Genomic DNA, 23150 nt, shown 5'->3' with positions numbered 1-23150 from the left:
TCTCTCACACACACACACACACACACACATCATTACACTCAGAAATAGTCTATTTTGTAGGAACATAAACCTGATTCTGTCTCCCGCATTTTACCTTGAAGGAGTAATGTTGTTACAAGCTAATCAAGATGAAAAGATGGCCTTCAGGTTTTCCTCAGTTTGACTAGTCTTTAGACAGGCTTATTCTTGACTCTAGGCCCTAGCTCCCTTTTCTTAGAACGTTTGTTCTAAGAATATGTTCTTAGAACATTTTCTTAGAACCTTAGAAAACTTGTAAAGTCTTTATCTTCTTCTTTGAGACGTAAATCTTTTTTAAAGCCTCTTGCAAATTTTACAACCCAGGAATATTTTTCTCGAGGACCATACTTTTCAAATGTATTCATCAAGGAAGATGGCACCCCAATCTCTGTTTCTGTAGGCAAGGAGGAGCCTAACTTCAGTAGGTAGCCTTGTTCCAGATTGTAAACCTACTTCTTGGCATGAAGGTAAGAAAGTTTAGTTTTCCTTTTGATAAGGCCAGTTAACAAATATGGGTGGCCTAGGATTTCCCCTCAGCTCTTAAGGACTTCAGCTCTTAAACACTTTCCTAACCTTCCTTTCCGTGGAGTTTTCTATCTGTCCGTTCTATTACAATGGTCAGAATAAAGTCTTCCTCTCTTGCTTAACTTCTACCATTTCAATGTTTGCTTTGACAAAGCCAAAATCATGGTGTTAGGAAACAATGTCTCTTAGTGTGATGTGGGATGATACTGTAATCTTTGTTCAAATTCTCTGTTGACAACCTCTTTCTGAAACCCTCTTTCCATTTGTACCTAGAGATTTTTCTTAATCCTTATCCCTCTGGGGATTTATTCTCTCATGTGTCTCACATTCTAAGATACAGCTGGAATGCCTCTTATGTTGAAGGTGTGTAAATTTTCAGAGACTCTTAGGTATAGGTTGCTAAGACCCAAGAAGTAATTAGATAACATACTTCTTTTCACTTGTTAATCTTTTCTTAGAGTGATCTTTCCTAGTCTTTGATCCTTGGTAACAGCAAGGCCATGAGGACCAAGATTAGAATGTGTGGATAGGGTATTGAAACTTCTTTGTCTCATAAACCTTTTTGACAGTTTGGTGAAGCCTATGAACCTCTTAGAATATTCCCATTTAAATCCATTAAAATAAAATACTTACAAATTAAAATTAAAGCCAATTATTTTAAAATACAGTTACCAAAATGTTTAAAAAAATTGTTGTATACTAATACATTTGCCTTTTTAACACTGTAAATAATAAAATATAATATAAAACAAAATATATATAAAATATAATAAAATATAATTAAGCATAACCTCAAAGTGGTGACAAGTGATATTTCAAGATAACCACAGCAACTAGGCAACCAGAAAAAGAGATTTAACTTCATTGGTATATATCACTGGTATATATCAACAGTTTAGCTGATTCTACAGTGTTTGTTGCTGTTGCTGTTGTTGTTATTGTTGTGTATTCATAATTGAAGGAAGTGTTAAATTCCAGTTGGTGGTTAGTGGGGAAAAGAAAGATATTTTTTGTTTTGTTTTTGTTTTTGTTTTTTTCGTATTCAACTATAATGGATAGCCTGGCCTAGAGTACATGGACCAGGAGAATGTTCTGATTCTAAATCAGGACTTCAAATGAAAACTTACAGCCATACAAGCCCATTGTGGCTTTTCCCCATTAGTGACTATGTGTAGGAGATTGTGACTGAATCCCTATAGAACTAAACAACAAATCCCTTCCATATCTTCCTTATAACACAGAAACAGTGCTAGAAAGAAAATTCAAAAGGTTGGAATTCCAGCACAATTTAATCACATCTTATTTTTATTAATCTCTGACTGCGTGTGCATAAAATGTCCTCACTCATCAGACTATGCTAAATTCCAATGCCTTAAAGACAAGCTATTCACTTTCAGTGGATATTTTTTTTAGTGGGAGATAGGAAAAGGCCCCCTGAGAAGGATTTTTTGCGTAATGGCAGAGATAGGGATCATTTACTTAAAGTGTTCTCTAACCTTTTAAACACATCGAGTTTTAGAAAAACTTCCATAACAGCTGTATAAAAGTGAGTTTGTTTATATATTAGAATGGCATTATGCATTTCTCCTAAATGCTGGTTTCTTTGCAGTTCCCGTATTGAATAGATTTTTGCAATCATAATTTTGAATAGACTTTGAAAAAAAAGATAAACAGAAATACAGCTAATGAACCCTGTAAGAAAGAAGTATTATATACTTTTAACCTTTGCTATTATCAATTTATGTTTCATTCTGATACCAAGAACTATCAACCTTATTAAAAGCAAGAGGACTAGGAATTTTTTTTAAGGGAAGAATTCTCAAACCAATACAAGGTAGAAATAGTAATTCTTGAATAGAGGCTTCAACAATACCAAAGGTAGGGAGGAAGTGGTAATTAAAATTAAACCTAATGCATTTAATCTTATGTGACATAAACTCTGACAAAATTTACTATCATGAGCCTGAATTATATTTTTCTCTGCAGTGTTTAATTCTTCCATGCTAATTCTTTTGTGTTTTATAAAATGCCAAAGTTTTTAACATTTTTCCCTTTGAAAATTACTAAGGAGATGTATAGAAACAGAAATAACTCAATCGGCAATTGTGTTTATCAGAGAAATCAGGAAAGCCCACACCACTCATTCCCATCAGATAATACCTAGATTGTTTCTTGAAAATAGAGTCATCTGAAAAACAGACTCTCAAGTTCGGACATAGGATTATTTCTCTGCATCAGGCGAACCAACAATAAAAGGATTTGGCCAGCAGACTACCAGTTTACCACCTCTTGTTGATTTGCATAAAGCACACCAGAGTTAGAAAGAAAGGAAAATTGAGGGGGCATTTTTGGTCCTGCAGCCAGCTCATTGACATAGAACACTTCAGTCTCTGATGCGGAGAGAGAAAGGACCACTGTGTGCATTTTGATTTGAGAGCCTCTCAGATTATCCCTTGACCTAACTCCACTCAATCAAATGCCAGGAATCAAGGGAAACGGAGGTTATTATAAAGAACAAGGCAAATCAAAGCTGCATCACTGTGCTTTCTGTAGACAAGAGGCAGTTCCGCCTTGTGACTTTAGTACAACAATAAGAGCTTAATAAAAGGGAAATATTTGAGAAGTGACAACAAGACAGATGCACTTTGCAATATTTTTTTGGTGGAATCATTCACCTGGGTGCAGCGCTGGTCAGATGCTGTCAGCTTCTAATACACCTGGAGACATCAATCAGAAGCAAATATATTGGCAATATACAAGCCAGGAAGCCATGTAAAAATGGGAACAAAGATGGAATTGTGAGACCTCCCAGGATTTATCCAATTGAGCAAGTGAAAAAAAAAAAAAAAGTAAACATATGCCAGTTACAGCAATCTAGCTCCTGAGTAGAATCACTGGTGGTAGCCCACAAATTCCTGGTTTATTTTTATTTTTATTTTTTTTGATGTGTTTGTCCCTTGATCTATTATTACCCTCAGGCCACTGGCTTAGGTGAGACCAATTACAACTATGATAAGAGGTGTCTAAACACTTCTAGTTAAGTGTTCAGACTCAACAATTTACTTTGACCTAAATAATATATCTTCTGCATGTACAATTGTTTATTCAGACGCTAGAATTCATTTTTTGCTTAAGATATCAGTGTGGCTCATCAGTGCATCGACGAAGCAATTTTTGAGTTAATGATCTATGCAGTATCCACAAGTAGAATTATGAATTTTTGAAATGTAGTAAAAGAGTATCTTCCTTCTGAGACATTTAACTTCTGGATATCATAATTATAACTCCAATGATTTAGAGAGAAAATTAAAACTAAATATCTATACTCTTGATCTGAGAGTCCATGACTTAGTAACAAATAAAGGCAATCAAAGGAAATAAATAAACCTACCATTCAGGGTTAGAAATCTCCTTATTCATGTTACCCTCAGAAGAAGAGGCATTCTTTTCTGCCTATCAGCCTCTTACACAGTTCCTGGCCCAAAATTTGTCATCATTAATACAATAACAAACGGGAAAAGTCAATTCATAACAGATTTTTTTATCAGAGATAGAAGAAGCAAACTATAACAAGCATGTATGGGATACGTAAATATCACCAAGGAAATTAACTTCATACCCCATAATGGTTTCCTAAATGAAGTGTTTACAAACTTTCCTTAATGTAAGCTAACAGTTCCTATATGTATCTATTAAAATTTTGCATCAGACATTGTACCATTTTTCACTCTGAGGAGTTTACTTATCTTTGGCCTGTTTTTGTGGTAATGACATTTGTTCAATTCATTGAATCCTACTTAGTTAAGAAGTGTACGCTAATGTAAAATAAGTAGACTTTTGCATACTAAGAAACACGGCAAATGTGATTGAAATTATTTGCTTTAACAAACAGAAAAAAAAGGAAAAAAAAGAGAAGTAAAAAAAGCTTTTCATCTAAGTGTATTTGTTTAGTTCAATGAGACTATTAAAACATTAAAATTCTTTAGTATCATTTTTTTAGTTATTCTCTGTGTTAATTGTTTGCACTTATATACCAACATAATATTGTTTTCATATTCTTGCACCTTTTTTTCTAAATAAAGCATATGTCACACAAAGAGGCAAATATATTTTATTTTAAATACAGCATCCTTCTTACACATGGTATCTAGTTAATAATTATCAATTTAAATGTATGCCAAGTCTTTTATGCCATTGCCTGAAATATCTGTCTCCTCCAATCCCAATCCAACTGGAAACCCATCTGGATACACTTCTTTTATGTTTCAGTGTTAAATTTGTATAAAAACACCATAAAGATACCCTTTTTTCCTCCACTGCAATCCAAAGACTCTTCTTTTCTTTTGAAAATTTTTTTAGATCTGAACCTATCTTAGTGCCTGGTGGAAGTTGAGACTTTCTAGAGAGTCTGCAACTCCCATATCACCAGAAGTGGGGCTTTTTCCAAGAGATGTTTAGGTCCTTGGGAACTCACTAATTCTTTAGTTCCCTAGTCAAGTTTCGATTTCATTATCTACTGCTGCTTTTTCAAACATTAGTAATCTCTTGAACATGGCCACACACCTTCCATTTCACAGACAAAATAAAGAGAAGATATCAAAGAGAACTCTCACCAACCTCAGCCTTTCTTTTTCCAAGTCTTCCCATGGATCTGCCAGGTCACATCTTTCAAAGACCTTTCTCAATGTATCTTCAGTTTCTCTCCAACCCCCAGGACATTGAAGATCCTTTTATTTGTTACTAAGTCATGGACTAACCCTCAGTACCTACCTTCTTCGAACGTTTGACAATGATTCTATATTTAATGCTCTCTTCCTTTTGCTGTCTTTTTTCTCCCATGTCTGATTGTTCCCTTTCAGTTTCTTTCTATTCCTTCTATTTCATAAATATTGGTTTTCTTCAGTCAAAAGAAAAATGATGAGCTGTAAAAATATGTGCAACATATTTTTCTTCTAATTAGTAATAATGCTTATAACTGATGACAAGTTCCCAAAAATGTTGAATTCTGAAATTCTGTACTTTATTTCATATGTACTCCCAAAGTTCTCCATCACCATCATTATCAGAATTATTAGCCCAAACTGTCATTATCTTACTTGGAATATTAAGAACTTCCTTCCTGTTTTCCCTATAAATGCTGTGGGCACCTGTGATCTATTTTATACACAGAACCCGGATTAATATTGGTAAAATACAACCCAAACATGCCCTCCACACACACACACACACACACACACACACACACACACACCATCACTTCAAACTCTTTTTTTCTAAGAAGAAAGCCCACCGTTCTTAACCTGACCTGCAAAGTGCTATATGGTTTCTTTTGCTTTCTGCAACTGCCTCACTTCCCACAAGTTCCCTGTGCTCTCCGGACTCTTGTTGTAACTAGTCTGCCTTCATTTCCTGTAACATGCCCTAGTTCTTTACAGTCACTGCAAGATTTGGCAATTAATGTTCTACTTCTATCTAAGTGTCCTCCTCCCCTTTGACCTACTTAACTCATTTGTATTCCAATTTTGCTGACGCATCACTTCTTCAAGGCAGCTCTCCTACCCTGACTTCTGACCAAGTTAGATTCCTTTACTCACATTGTTTTAGCACCGTCTATCTTTCCTTTGTTGCATCGTTGTAGTTTGTAACCATGGATTAATTTTATGGCATCATTTATGTATTTACTCAAGCCAGAAATTAAACATCCAACAAGCTATTCCTATCTCTTCTGCTCCCTTAATTTCACTCAAATCTTGCCAACTCTTTCCATGCTTACATGAAATTTTACCCCGATTACCTCTACAAATTAGCAAATATTTCCCCTGTTTCCGGTCATGGATTATTTAATCTAATCTCTGTTCCTTAATCAAAAATAACCCTTCAAAAACAAATCTGATCTCGTTCTTCTCTTGTTTAAATCAGTGCAAAGAAGCACCATGGTCCCCAGAAATAAAGTGCAAATGTTTTAATTTGGTTTACAAAACTCATTGTAGAAGTTCTTCTCATCTGTATTTATTCCTCACCTATCACTTGATATCAAATGTCAAGGGCTCCCATGCCTCCCTGCCACTGATTCCATTCATTCTGTTTCCTTACCTGCCTATCATTTAGGCATCTCTGTGGGGTTGTCCTCCTTGTTTGCAGTAGTTTAGCTGCTCTTTCTCACGTCAGATTTCTCAAGGTAGCTGAGTTTTGTTGCTTTTAGTCTGATTCCATAGAATACCTGGATTTTTTATAACTTATCTATCTATCTCGGTATCTATCAATAATATATCTAAACACACACACATATGTATATATACGTATACATATATATGTATATATGTGCATATGCATGCATGTGTATGTGTGCATGTATACTTTAAAAAATTAATTTATATAGTTCTCCTTTGTCCTACAAGGCAGTAAACTCCTAGAGGGCAGGGTATACTTTATTCACTTTTGTTTCCCCAAGGCATATAATATGTACTTCTTAGACATTCATTAATATCTAAGTTTTTTTAAGATAATAAAAATTTTTAATATAACAAATCGAAGGGGTCTGAACACCCAATTCCAACATTTGGGGGGAAGTTTCCCCTACACCACGAAGCAATTTTCAGATACCAGATGGATAACCTATAGTACAATTCAGTTCCTACACTATCTCCCCAGACATAGACATAGCATTGCATCCCACAGGTTAAGGGCTCAGTGCTCACTTCTTCAAGACTGCCTGCCCTCTGCTTTAGATGCCAAGCACAAGTCCAGGTTGTACTTCTGAATGACTCGTTACGGAATGGAGGTTCCCTCAAACTCTTCTTTGGGTTTGGTTAATTTGCTAGAATGGCTCACAGAAATCAGAGAAACATTTTGCTTACTAGGTCACCAGTTTATTATAAAAAGATATAACTGAGGAAGAGCTAGAATGAAATGATGGATGGAGAAGGTACGGGGAAGGGGTTCAGTGCTCCCACACCTTCTCTGAGTGTGCTACTCTTCTGAGTGTGCATGTCTTCAGCAGCCTGGAAGCTCTCCAAACCCTATCCTTTTGGATTTTTTAGAGGCTTCATTACATAGACATAACTGATGAAATCATTGGCCATCAGAGATTGATTTAACCTCTAACCTCTCTCCCTTCTCCTGCGATCAGGGGTTAGGACTTCAAGTTCTGCCTGTGTCATCATATGGTTGGTCCTCCTGGCAGCCAGCCCCCAATTTTAGGTGTGGTCCAAAAGTTGGATCATTAACATAACAAGAGACAGCTTTATCTTTCTCAAAGTTTAGGAAATTCCAAAAGTTTTAGAAGCTGTTTGTTGGGGGGCACCTGGGTGGCTCAGTCAGTTAACCCTCCTACTTTTGATTTTGGCTCAGGTCATGATCTCAGGGTTTATGGAATGGAGCCCTGTGTTGGGCTCTGTGCTGACAGTATGCAGAGCCTGCTTGGGAATCTCTCTCCTCTTTCTCTGCCCCTCCCCTGTGCATGCTCTGTCTCTCTCTCTCAAAATCAATAAAAAAAAATAAAGAAAAAAAGAAGCTCTGTGCTACAAAAGGAGATGAAGAACAAATACATATTTTTTATTTTAAATCACAATATCACAAAATCCATGCCCTATCAATAAACTTTTATTGTGATAATGTATATACTCATCTAATGCATTATGAACTTTTTGAAAACTATAATATTAATATTTGTAAAACTTTATCAAATGCAAGATAACTTCACTTGCAGTATCTCATTTGACTTTCAGAACAAATAAGATTGATGAAGCAGTCATATTCATAGCAAACCAATATTGCTATCCTCATTTTTAGAAATGTATAACTGAGACTTAAAGCGGTAAAATAATTTTTTCAAGTCCATATTCTATTACATATTAAATTCAAAACCCATTTTTTGAGTTTCAAATTACATACTTGTTACTCTATTTGACTCACATGTTCCAACTATTTTGCAAATTTAAAAGCACTTGGCTGGGTGAATTGCATACAATTTTTTGAATTAATTAATTAATTATCTAAATGAAAACATCACTTTTGTGTTAACATTTTATGATTATTAGAGGAAAATAAAATATGGTGGACTTAGTTTTCTGGGAGCTGGAACTGTAGAAGGAAAAGTTTAAAGTATTGTAAAATGAATGACATATAAAATGGTATTTAACTCTTTTTTTGGAAAAGATCAAGAATATGAAGAAAATAGGAAGTGTAATGCAGGATGCAGAACTTTGTTTCGTGTTAGAAATTTAAAAATTGGTTTAAAAGGTTATATATCAGATTTAACTTTCCTTAATACAGAAGTTTTCCAAAACAAGTCACAATTAATCTTTCAGACAGATCTATTTTCATTGTAAAGTGAGTTTATATTTAAAATCATAGTGGGGCGCCTGGATGGCTCAGTCGATGAAGGGTCTGACTTCAGGTCAGGTCATGATCTTGAAGTTCATGAGTTCGAGCCCTGCATTGGGCTCTGTGCTGACAGCTTAGAGCCTAGAGCCTGCTTCAGATTCTGTCTCCCTCACTCTGCCCCTCCCAACTCACGCTCTGTCTCTCTGTCTCTGTCTCTGTCTCTCTCAAAAATAAATACACGTTAAAAAAATTTTTTAATAAAACAAAATCACTGTGATTTTATGGGATACCTGGGTAGCTCATTCAGTTAAGTGTCCTACTCTTGATTTTGGCTCAGGCTATGATCTCATGGCTCATGAGTTCGAGCCTTGCATCAGGTTCTGTGCTCATGAGACAGAGCCTGCTTGGGATTCTCTCTCTCCCTCTCTCTTTCTGCTCTCTTCCTTTGCTCTCTGTGTGTGTGTGTGTGTGTGTCTCAAAATAAATTAATTAATTTAAATAAATATATATATATACACATATATACACACACATATACACACATATATATGTGTGTGTATATATGTGTATATATATATATTTAAAAGCTTTGTCATTTTGTACCCTGAAAACTATAGAATGCTTATGAAAGAAATTGAAGAGGACACAAAGAAATGGAAGAACATTCCATGCTCATGGATTAGAAGAAAAAATATTGTTAAAATGTCTATGCTACCCAAAGCAATCTACACATTTAATGCAATCCCTATCGAAAGGACACCAGCATTCTTCACAGAGCTAAAACAAACAATTCTAAAATTTGTATGGAACCAGAAAAGATGCTGAATAGCCAAAGCAGTCTTGAAAAAGAAAATCAAAGCTGGAGGCATCACAATCCCAGACTTCAAGCTGTATTACACATCTGTGATCATCAAGACAGTATGGTACTGGCACAAGAACAGACACATGGATCAATGGAACAGACTAGAGAACCCAGAAATGGACCCACAAATGTATGTCCAACTAATCTTTGACAAACAGGAAAGAATTTCCAATGGAAAAAAGACAATCTCTTCAGCAAATGGTGTTGGGAAAACTGGGCACCAACATGCAAAATGAACATGTATCACCCTCTTACACCATACACAAAATTAAACTCAAAATCGATGAAAGACCTAAATGTAAGACAGGAAACCATCAAAATCCTAGAGGAGAACACAAGTGGCAACCTCTAATCTCAGCCTCAGCAGCTTCTTACTAGACATGTCTCTGGAGGCAAGGTACACAAAAGTAAAACTGAACTACTGGGACCTCATCAAAATAAAAAACTTCTGCCCAGCAAAAGAAACAATCAATAAAACTAGAAGGTAACTGACAGAATGGGAGGTGATATTAATAAATGACATATTGGATAAAGGGTTAGTATCCAATATCTATAAAGAATTTATCAAATTCAACACCCAAAAAAACAAATAATCCAGTGAAGAAATGGGCAGAAGACATGAATAGACACTTTTCCAAGAAAGACATCAAGATGGCCAATAGACACATGTAAAGATGCTTAACATAACCCGTCATCAGGGAAATATAAATCAAAACACCATGAGATGCCACCCCACACCTGTCAGAAAGGCTAGGATTAACAACTCAGGAAACAACAGAGGTTGGCAAGGATGTGGAGAAAGAGGAATCCTTTTGCACTGTTGGTGGGAATGCAAACTGGTGCAGCCATTCTGGAAAACAGTATGGAGTTTCCTCAAGAAATTAAAAATAGAACTATCCTACAACCCAGCAATTTCACTACTATATATTTATCCAAAAGATACAGGAGTGCAATTTTGAAGCGGCACATGCACCCCAATGTTTATAACAGTGCCATCAACAATAGCCAAGTTATGGAAAGAGCCTAATTGGTCATCAACTGATGAATGGATAAAGAGGTGAGATATATGTATGTATATATATTAATATTACTCAGTGATCAAAAAATAATGAAATCTTGCCGTTTGCAACAACATTTATGGAACTAGAGTGTATTATGCTAAGCAAAATAAGCAGTTAGAGAAAGACAAGTATCATGATTTCACTCATATGTGGAATTTAAGAAACACTACAGATGAACATAGGGGAAAGGAAGGAAAAAATAAAATAGGATAAAAACAGAGAAGGAGGCAAACCATAAGAGACTCTTAAATATAGAGAGCAAACTGGGGGTTGATGGAGGGAGGTAGGTGAGGGGATGGGCTAAATGGGTGATGGGCATTAAGGAGGGCACTTGTTGGGATGAGCACTGGGTGTTATATGTAAGTGATGAATCACTAAATTCTACTCATGAAACCAATACTACACTATATGTTAACTAACTTGAATCTAAATTTTAAAAAACCTTGGGGCGCCTGGGTGCCTCAGTCGGTTGAGCGTCCGACTTCAGCTCAGGTCACGATCTCGCGGTCCGCGAGTTCGAGCCCCGCGTCGGGCTCTGGGCTGATGGCTCAGAGCCTGGAGCCTGCTTCCGATTCTGTGTCTCCCTCTCTCTCTGCCCCTCCCCCATTCATGCTGTGTCTCTCTCTGTCTCAAAAATAAATAAATGTTAAAAAAATTTTTTTTAAATAAATAAATAAATTTTAAAAAACCATAGTGATATAAGACTTCATAAGCCTGTAAAGCAGTATGAGCTGCACCTGCATTTATGTATCTCTGTTCATGTAAGTATAAATGCAAATTGTAAGAATAAGAAAATTATACTTGACCTTGAACAGTGCGAGGGTTAGGGACACTGACCCCCTTGTGTAGCTGAAAGTCTGTGGATGACTTTTGACTCCCAGAAAACTTAACTACTAATAGATTACTGTTGACCAGAAGTCTTACCCATAACATAAACAGTCGAATATACATATTCTGTATTTGTATTATATACTCTATTCTTAAGCTAGAGAAAAGAAAGTGTTATAAGAAAATCATAAGGGAGAGAAAATACATTTAGAGTACAATACTGTATTTATCAAAAATTCCACGTATAAGCACAGTTCAAACTCAGGTTGTTCAAGGTTCAGCTGGGTATGCAATTCACATTTTTTGTAGCCTTGTTTTTGTAACAGTGGGAGATGACCATAATCTCTCATCCTGGTGAACACACAGAGCATCATAAAGGGCCACTCCCACAAAGAGTTTTCTTCAAACATAATGAGAGAATAAAATGGACAATACGATCAACTTTAAATTACCTTCAATAACATGGCAAGAATTGTTCACTTTAAAAATGAAACCACCGTCATTAACTCTTATAAGTGTCTGCATAACCCTCATTATTGCTGAAATAAAAAGAAGTGGAAGAAGAAGGAGAAGGAGAAAGAGAAGAAGGGAAAGGAGGAGGAGGAGAGAAGGGAAAATTGAAGTCTTTCTTGTCTTTAAATTATACCCAGAGGTAGACTAACTATAGTCACATTTTTAAAAAAGTAAATGTTTTTGACTCAAAAGAAAGGAAGGAAGAATAAAAGCAACAAAAAGAACATGAATTGCTATGTATCATTAGTTTACAAATATGTCTTAATCTTTTATTTTAATGATTTAATGGGACGGGACAATGTTACTTTAAATATTTTACCCAACAGGCTACATACCTTGGAAAAGCAAAATACTTCTGATTGTCAGGCATAAAAGTTCTTTTTTCTGCTCTATTATACAAATGCCTTACAGGATTTATAATAATTACTTAATATTATATTATTTAATATATATGAGTCTACTTCTCAAGAAGTAAGTATGCATTTTATTAAACTGTGTACAACTGTGTTCACACAAGCAGTTTGAGAACAAATATATAGGATTAAATGGTTATACATACATAAGCATTTCAAAAGATAGTAACTCTTTTAAAAAGTTAGCAATAGCCCTTAAATATACTCTGGGGGCACCCGAGTGGCTCAGTTGGTTAAGCATCTGACTTCAGCTCAGGTTATGATCTCACGGTTCGTGAGTTCAAGCCCCGCATCAGGTTCTGCACTGACAACTCAGAGCCTGTAGCCTGCTTCAGATTCTATGCCTCCTTCTCTCTCTGCCCCTCCCCCACTCACAGTCTGTCTCTCTGTCTCAAAAATAAATAAACATTAAAAAAATAAAAAAATATATATACTCTGAAGACTTGCATTTCATTGCAAAAACTGTAAATGAAAAGCTTTTGATTCTAAGGCTTAATGTCCATATCATGCAGAAAAGTTGCAACTTAGATACACAGTTGTAATGTGGCCAAATATACAGTTAGTGAGTTTATGAACAGTCAAAGGACTCTGGAAACAGCATACACATGCTGCTAAATAATGCAATTTCTATTTCTTGCTTAGATCACCCAAGAGGTCACTGAACAGAATTTTTCTTTGTTGCCTATTTTCTGTGGTAAACAAGACCACACTGAGGAAGAATGTAAACATTCCCCAAAGTTCTCAATTAATACATTTGGCATATTATTCCATTATTTCATGTTAATAATGGGTAACTTCATATGCTATTCTAATTTACAACTTCAGGAAGACTACTTCTGCAACAGATCTAACAGGGATCCACCCACTCCCAGTGCTTACCTGGATCAATTTTATGCAGAGTTAAATTCTTTCTATTGACACCTGTCCCATATTATGTAATGCCTATGTGCTTGTGATTCTTTCTTTAACACCAAGCACAATTGGGAAAAAAAAAAGTCGATGATTTGAAAGTTTGCTATCCATAGGCTCCAGTTCTAAATCCATCCTGTAGGACTCAGGGCTTCTGCACACTCACCCTCCAACCTACATGAATCAATTCAGTCCCATTTTTAATCATTTCCTAGCACAACTCCAAGTTTACTATTCCTGCTTATACTTGCTTAAACCATACCTAGGATTCCAATTCATAATATTTACACATACAATATCTTTTTTTAGTCCTGCAAAGCCTGAATTGTTTGGGCAAGAATATAGTTAAGAATTAACAGGCAGTAGCTATAGCTGAATAGCTAAAAAATCCTAGGAAGCAATACATATTCTAAATCATGTGGACTTTGCTAGAGTAAATCCCAGTAGAACAAAAATGACTACTATTGACCCATAATTCCACTTGACCTATAGTGATTCATGAATACCACTCTGCGTCTTAGATGTGTAGTTATTCCCAAGTTTGCTCATTATTATCCAACTCACCCTGAATCGTCTCTCCCTTGACTTTCTTCACTACTTGCAAAACTATATGCAACTTTTGGTCAACAATTCAATCTTATTCTCTCCAATTTGTTTCTGGGTTTGAAACTCCTGATGGACAAAAGTCATAAAACTCTGATGAATGGGTCACATATAATCTTTGCTATCAAGCTATAACTGGTCCTTTATTTTTCCTCATTAAATATTTTCATTATTTTTGGGCTCATTTGAGGCTTCTTTATAGCGGTTCTTTTCATGTTTTCAGAATTCCTCCTGTTTTCAGTATTATTCTTGCTTGACTCACTAAGTAGATAATTTTGCCTATTCTCTGGTAAGACTAAAAATCATTGGAAATAATTTTCACAATGTCCTTTTTATAGACAAACTCAACACCTATCAGCACATACTTATCTGTACCTTTATATATTACTCTTCTTAGGCCAGAGGTAACCCTTGACCCCAGACCTTATTCCTATCTGTCTTAGCAAATAGACTGTCTCTATTCCTCTTTGTTCAACAATAAAAGTATTCTATGATACCACATAGGAATTAAAATGCTACATCAAAGAGAGAGGTACAAAGAACTTACCAAGATCACTATCTCTACTTTGTAACACCTAGTCTAGGATTTTTTCATCATTAAGAGGTCTACATATACTACAGAAAGTCCATTCTGGCATTTCCAAGGAGCTGCCAAACAAGAATACCTAGGAAAGTCTGTTACTGAGAATACAGGAACTAGAAAAAATACTTCTTACAATTCAAATTTGGTTTCAAAGGCAACAGGTTTGAAGTTCAATTTGCTATAAAATGTCTAATTAAAATATGAATCTTAATAAATGGTGCTTAAGGAGTATTTATTATGCACTTTTAATTTTGGTAATGCTATCTCATTTAGAAAAGCAGTTATAAATACATTATTATCACTTGAAATTTCCAAGATTTCACATTGTGATTGGATGAAAAATTCAGATTTTTTTTCCCTCTCAGTATACACCAGTGTATAACATGGATATTACTCCCATGTTAACTCATAATGTCCTTTATTCTTTATCCCTATTCTGATATTAGTTTTTTCCTTCTCCCCAGCCACTATCACAAATTTCCAACATAATTCTAAAATAATTTTCTATTTTACACAACCCAATCCATAACATGTTCAAACCAACAGATATCACCCTCTGAGAATCTTTTATGCACATTTACTAATGGCCAGACCTGAGTAAATCCATTATCTCCTTTATTTAATTCTAGCCTTGCTAGGAAAAGTATGGTAATTGTATTAATCGGTCTCTGTACATTTTCAATTTCACTTAATTCAACAAATACTTATTCATTGCCTCTATCACTCAGTTCTCATCACATGGTTGAGCACAGGGAAATAAAGGAAAAATGAGATAATTCCTCTTTTTGAGAAACATTCCTTGTGCTAGGTGTTAGAGACATGAGCTAAAATAGAAATCAATAACATTGGACACATGCTAAGAAAGGAAGAAAAAACCTGTGCATGGCCTTATAGGCATGCAGATGAGGAACATCAGCCAGCCTGGGCTGAAGCTTGGGGAGTGTCATGAGAATAAAAGGGTTCCATTTAGAAAGATGAGTGCAACCAGGGGAAATAGTCCAGTGTGTTTAAGGAATTCTAAATCCCTTCAACCTAGGTAAGAGTTGAGGCTATGCAAGTAGAAAAAGATTGGTTCTAGAAGTATTTTTCCATATCAGTTTAAGAAAAGGAATGAAGTGTCAGCATTCTTGATCAAGAAAAGAGAAGAGACTGGATCTTGGACACGAGGACTTTGATTAGAAACTTCCAAAGTAAGGTGCACATCATGCAATAAAATACACAGTTTTCAAACGTAGGATAGATATTTGGGTAGAAAACACATATCTGAGAAAATCTTTGTGTAAGTAATAAATGAATACGTGATTGTAAATGAGATCACTCATCTGAAAGAGGTGAAATAAGGATAGTTCAAAGATAGAACCCCAAGGAATTTCAGCAGAACGTTTAGGAACAGAATGAGGAGGAGAAATCTTGAAACAGCTTAGAAAAGCACTTGAGAATAAGAATAAAATCCAAAACTGATTATGCCGCAGAAGGCAAGAATGAGATTTCAAGAAGGCTGTGTAGAAGAGGACTTCATTAAAAAACATAGAACAAATGACACTGAATATCCATATGATCTCTATTTAGAAAGATGTTTTCTAAACATAAAAGAAAGTATGTAAATTTCAAAGAAAAAAAATAAATGTAACTACAAAAAGTAAAAAGAAACATGTACCTCAAAAGAATAAATACATTGAAGATACTTATCAAATCAGGAAAAACACTAAGAACAAATATAACATGTGGTTAAAATTATATTACTGTATAAAAATTCAACATAAGTGAATAAGGGGGAAAATCTTTCAAATAGAAAAATAGGCAAAAAGCACAAAGAGAAATTTAATAGAAGATCAAATACTAAAACTAAAAGTATATTAAAATGCTTCAAATCACCAGTAACCAAATAAATTCAGTCTGAAGCAGGAATAAGGTAACATTTTGCTTATCAAATTAATTAGACTACTTCATTACTGGCTAGTGTGTGGTAAGATAAGACATCTCAAACATTGATAATTAAGAGCAAACTGATTCAAAAACTTTTTAAAAAGCCATCTGGAAAAATCTATCAAGAGCTTTAAAAATGTTCATTTCCCCTTACTTAAATCCATATGTAGGGTCATATGCTTCTAAATGGTAATAAATACTTAGGAAAAAATACATTTATTTCTGGTTTGATAACCAAAATAAAAATTATAAATAATAGGAAATATAAATTAAATGAACCGAATGTCAGCATAAATTATGACACATTTAGATAAAAGAATTATTGTAAACATAAAAATTGTTTATGTCAAACTTTTGGTGATTGTGCAAATAAATTTTAATTGGCTGTTCATTGAAACAGTAGGAGAAATGTAGAGCATATTTTTAAACGGATATGGATTTTTTTCTGTGGTGGGGTGAGGAATGTTTGCAGCAGGAAGTCCCAGTTGAGCTCTCTCTCTTTATGGAATGCAGATATATCTGGGAACTTGGACACATTTGTAAGGTGGACCTATCAGAAGTCTGCTCGGAAATATTCCATTCTAAAATAAAAGGAATATTGGATACTGAAAACTTTTCTTTTTTTGAAAATGGTTTTCCAAATTCTGCTTCTAGAATGATGTTTGTCACTTAAATTTTTTAATTCCATGAAGTCACAAGTGTGCCCTAAAGTAATGCTATTATTCTAAATGAGTTGTAAGGCCTAAATAACAACAATTTGGGAAAAATCTAAATAAGTGTTATGCTTGAGAGCAAATAACATTCTCTCTAGGTCTGAGTGTAGCTTTGAGGACCTACAAGATGGTATCTAATAAATTAAGAAGATATTTAACAAGGGAGACACATCAGTGGACACCAGAAAGAGAGCAGCATATATAGCAGTAAAGGAAGATGGCAGAAGCACTTAGTCCCAAGGATTTGACCATAGTTTGTATGGACATGTTCTACTGATTCCCAGAAAAGACTGGAAGAAATGTTTTCAAAATCAAAATTTCTACAACTACCTAAGAAATATATTATACTAGTTTCTTACTGCTGTTATAACTATTCAGCATAAACTTAGTGGATTGAAACAACACATATTTATTATCTTACAATTCTGGAGATCAAAATGGTTCTCACTGAGCTAACAGAAAGCTGTTGACAGGGCTGCTCTCCTTTGGGAAGCTCCAGGGGAGAATCTGCTTCCTTGCCTTTGTCAGCTTCTAGATGCTTCCTAATTGAGTGATATTAACTCAGGGTCCCATTCCATCATCAAAGCCAATAATCATCTGTCTAGTCTTTCTCATGGTAACATCTCTCTGTTTCTGACTCTCTTGCCTACCTCTCTATCATGTAAAGACCTTTGTGATTACATGAGCCTACCTGGGAAACCCAGGATTATTGGATTATTATTGCTATTTAGCAACTTTAATTCCTTTTTTGCCAAAACAGGTTCTGAGGATTAGGATTTTGACATCCCTGGGGGACAAGTATTCTACTTACCCCCACACAGTTTACATATTGTTTGACCTAAACTGTGTGTACTACAGTAAAATGAAAGTCTTCAGGGTTATTATGAAGAAGCAATTGTTGGTTGGACTTTGGCTAATAACAAGGTTTTCCTTTTTCTCAGTGATACCTAAATAGCTTTGTCTTGCTAAATGGCATAAGATTCTGGACAGTTTTAAAAAGGAAGTATTTGAGAGGCAAGTTGAATCCATGTCAATGGAGATGTTGAGCAGAACATTTTGATTGTAAGATATGTGTATATCAGCTATTAGGGTGGAGAATTTGGTGAAAGTGTAAGATTTTAAAGAGATTGTTGAGTTATATATAATGTGATCCAAATTTTCATCTATGCAAAAACTTTAGCTGAATATCTTCAATACTCTGGGAGTCATATTTGTTTTCCATTGCACATGATCAAATGTTAACGTTTTATAATGGGAGAGAGAATGATGTCCAATGAAACCCCCATATATTTGGGTTGCAAATATAAATATTGCTTTCAGGCTTTTGATCCCAAGTGCTCCCCAAAATGTGGTTCACAACCAACTTTTTCTCTGTTTCTGGTTGTTCCGGTGTGTAGCACATGACTTATGTCTGCAGCCCCTGAGAACACTTTTCGGTGATAATCCTATTGACAACCATACAGAAATTTCTACATAACCTATTATGTGTAAAAATCCAATAGCTTATCCTCTTTGTGTTTATTATGCATTCACTAGTTCTCTAAGATTTTTGTTGTCTTTCAGAAATAACTATTTTAGAAACTCTCTAAAATTTTTAACTTTCAGAAACATCAATCTTTGAATACCTCTCAGGATATTGTTATTTATGACTATCTATTCCTGACGAATCTCCACTAAAAGAGTTAAAAGTTTGATCCCTGGTGTGCAGGCTAGTAGTACTTGCTAAATAAAAGTACCATAACAATACTTATGTATATCAGGATATGATACATTCTCATTATGTGTATCTCTATGCCTTGAGCACATGCTCAGATATGTAGTGTTTCTAAAAACGTATAGATTAAAATATTAGCAGACCACAGTAATACATTTTTATTTAACCCAGCAGCTGATTCGAGTTAATGAAAAATATAAATATTTCCCTGGATTAATATAATATCTCTCCTCCTCTTCCAGATGGAAGCCATATTACGAAGTACCTCCTTGAAGAGACTTATACACGTTAGGACTACAAACTTGTCTATAATACAGATATGTAATAGAATTATGATTAGTCTTATTTTCAGTATTGTAATAGATAGATGGAGTAGTATACCTTTTTTCCTTATGTTCCAAAGAAGCTCAAGTGAGATTTTCATCTATTTGCATCATGGATAAGAGATATAGCTTAAAGAGAAAAAAATGTGTAAACTGTTTGGAAAAGGAAACTGCTTGTGGCAGAAAGGGTAGCATGCATGCTGGGCAGGTGAATAGGCTTGCATATTTAAATATTTATACAGTTATTAAAGCCCGTAGAGTTATAAAAATAAGTTCTACTTAATTGGCTATGTATCTCTAAAAGAAATACTCAAGCATGTTATAATGCCTTCTGCTTTATATAAAAAGTTAATCAATATCTTTAGAGAGAATTGGTTAAATTACTCCCCTGCCAGAAGACCTTTGTATTTTATCTAACATAGCACTTAAATTAACAATTGTAAAATCAACAGGAGAATGCACCAAGATTATTGCGCTGTACCTTCATGTGCTAGGATACTTTGTGTGATATTTCACTGCAAAATCAGCAAATGAACTCAATGCTATTCAGTAAAAATGAATGGATGAAGATCAAAAGGATCTCTTCAATCCAGTGTTCTGGAAATGCGTGATTTTTGCATTTGCAACAACGCATTGTGATGTTAATTACTTAAAAGAAAAGGACAAATAAAAGCACTGTATCATTTTAATTATAAAATTCTCCTCTTCAAGTTCCTGGTTGTTTCATTGTTATTTATTTATTCATTTATAACACTCAAATACTCAAATTAACACAAATCCTTGCCAAGATTAACTTAATTATTTATATCCCAGTTTCTTTGATGGGAAAATATGGATGATCATTATTCACATCCAGAAATATTAGAGCTAAGGAGTCGTAATTATAAAATCACGGTGTGTGTCACTTATGCCACTGGCTTATCTGCTCAGTACCCCTTTCTCACACCTTCCAACTAAGTTTTGCATTTTAATAATTGATTTTAGAACAGCAAAAGTTGAAAGGAATGAAGTTAACCAAAAATCCAATGGCAGAAAGTAGTAGAATAATACGATTCTTGTGTTTTTTAGCATTCAGTGTGTCTGCAAGATTCCCCTTCCTCTGTGCGTAAAATGGGTTTTCTACAATACAAGCTCTATGTATCCCTTCTGAATAGACTCTGAAAAGGATGTTCAGATAAACATTGAACAGTGCCACAGTCAAGACACAAGTGTCGTGCATTAACATTGGTGTTATTTCATCCTAGTTACATAATTATGCCAAGAGAAATTGCAACTGTTTTTCATTTGGCAATTATAGTTACCTAGGATTTTTTAGAACCAAGTGATAAAGGGAGATAGAGAAGGAAGAATAAATCATTGTGAATCCAATCAGCACAGAAAAATTGTAAATTAGAATTAAATTTGGACCACATGCCTGAAAAGATGGTTTTCCACCTAATGTAAAAGTGCTATTTGGCTATCTATTTTCCATGGAAGTCCGCAGTAGCAGAATTGTTAAAGATTCACACAGTGGTCTACTACGTGGTGCTAGGCATGTACCCAATGGCGGTTCAATAAATAGTAATTATTGCTGCTATTTCAGTACGCTAAAGCAGCCTCAGAACATTGTATAATCAATGGAAAGAGAGTACAAATTACATTAGTGGATTTTAAAATTATTATCTCGGGGCAAGAATGGCAAGGAGTAAATAGAGCAGATACCTACCGACGCAGCATTGCTAAGGGGTACTTTCAGGACAGCATGAACAAAATGTCTACCGTAAGTTCTAGATATTGCAATCCTTCCCTGCCCACCTTTGTTGGAAATAATATTGACCTCTCTGCAGAGGGCATAGACAAATTCAAGCTCTTATTTTATTTTCTGTGATAATAGAATAATTAAAAAGAAAACAAAAATAAAAGAAAGAAATATGGAATGTTAATTTAAGAGAAAGGAATAGATAGATGGATGAAAAGAAGGAAGAGGAAGAAACTGGGGAAAGAGAAAAAATGGTAGAAATATCCTTTGGAATCCCAGTGTCTTTTGGAGAGAGGTACTCTACTGGCTGTGGGTGAGGGGCAATGACTCTTCCTTGTGGAGAGATAGTTCACATCCTTTGATCCCCATGTAAAAGATAGTGACACCTTCAATCACTATGAAAAACAAAACTATATGTAAACATTTCCAAATATAACCAGGTTATATTGGGGGGGGGGCTTAGGAACCCCCCGGCTTAGGAACCACCTCCCCCCCCACCCCGGCTTAGGAACCACTGCAGAACTTTGTAACTCATGAAGCTCCTGTTAAAGTAAAAATACACCAGAGACCCATGGCACATGACACCACTGGTTCGCAAGTGGTGAACCACTGGTTAACCATTTATTGATAGCCTATTATGTATCAGAATCCTGCTAACTTATATAAATATGTGTGTGTATTATATATATATGTATATATATATATGTGTGTGTGTGTGTGTGTATATATATATATATGTCAGTTCTCAAAACCAATCTGCAAAGCACAAATTACCATTCTGTTTGGTTTTTTTTTTAAATGAGGAAACAAGTTGTAATAATTGACTCATCGAATATCATGTGAGTAAAAGATTCCAGTTACAAACCAGTTACAAAAGAAACCAGTTACAAAAGATTCCAGTTACAGAAGGCTATTCACTTCTTTCTGTTTCAGAACATGAAGTAACACTAGGAGAGAGCAATTCCATGGGAGAGATGCCAGCAGGGGCCACAACTAGAATGTGGGAAGACAGTGCCCTGAAAAAAAAGGAGGAGGAGAAGAAGTGGCAGGCTATGCTGGCTTCTGTCTTTGGATCAACAACTCCTATAATTAAACTTGGTTTACATAGTCAGGTTTCAGCAGTCAAGACCTAACAGGAGGTAAAACATAAAAATAGTGAAGCATGGACATGAATTCTATAGAGTTCATGAAAGGCAGAGATTGGGAGTAGGGGTGGAGGAAAGACAGTATGATCAAAGAGGTGCATTTTTAATTTTTAGCACTTTCTGTTTAGATTCAGGGTTTATAATATACAAAACATAACTCAAACCTGTAGAGAATTTTCCTAAATAAATAAAGAATCCTAAGATTTCTAATTTTCTTACCCCAAAATGAAAGAGACACTAATAGTATGTAAATGTAATGGGTACAAGGGTCAAAAAGAAGATGAGTTGTTAAGGAAATAACATCACCACAGAAATAAAGTCCCTGGGGAGAGTAATTCTAAATACTATAAATATGTTTCATTTTCAACCATTTTATTGAAGCAAAAGAGGAAATGGTATACAGAGAGGAGAGATAAAGGCTTATAACATTCACCTGCATTAAAAGAAAGGAAAAATCTGCAGAAAACATTTCATTATGACACTTCACAAAAGGTAACATGTTCTGCTTCTTTTCATTATAATAGAAAATTAATGCCATATTTTGTTTTTAAATTATATGTGTTCTAGATTTAAAGGTTGTTTTATTTTTTCCAAACTATATATAATAATTATGGTATACCCCCACAAGTGCCGCATATTCATACCAATCTGTTTTGAATTCATACATTTTAAGAATATGATTAAAAATTAAAGTTATTCATATTTTCTAAAGCATAAATTAGGAAAATTATATTTCACCATTTAGCTCCTTTACTCCTTGTTTTGGTTTCTTTCCTAAAAACTATTTTAGAATGTTATAAAGTATAAAGAGGAATTATGGATTTTAAGTTTATTTTTGTAAATAGCATTTGTTTAGTGTTTTCTTTTTATTGTATTATGTTAAGTGATTAGGAGTTTAAATTTTTAGTTACAAGCATATTTTGCTTAAATTAAAATATTTTCAAACATTTT

The 23150-nt window shown here is 34.8% G+C and overlaps 1 long non-coding RNA gene across 1 annotated transcript in view; it reads left to right on the top strand.

The window, feature by feature from the left end:
- The first annotated feature begins 277 nt into the window (after positions 1-277).
- LOC128314344 (uncharacterized) overlaps positions 278-23150 on the top strand; it is a 48745-nt gene continuing 25872 nt past the window's right edge. Inside the window, exon 1 of the long non-coding RNA XR_008295873.1 lies at positions 278-485. This is a non-coding gene — a long non-coding RNA (uncharacterized LOC128314344). The remainder of the gene's footprint in view (positions 486-23150) is intronic.

Source organism: Acinonyx jubatus, chromosome A1 (assembly GCF_027475565.1).
Source record: "Acinonyx jubatus isolate Ajub_Pintada_27869175 chromosome A1, VMU_Ajub_asm_v1.0, whole genome shotgun sequence".
In the NCBI taxonomy this organism is placed as follows: domain Eukaryota; kingdom Metazoa; phylum Chordata; class Mammalia; order Carnivora; family Felidae; genus Acinonyx; species Acinonyx jubatus.
This window is presented reverse-complemented; position numbering and strand designations above follow the sequence as displayed.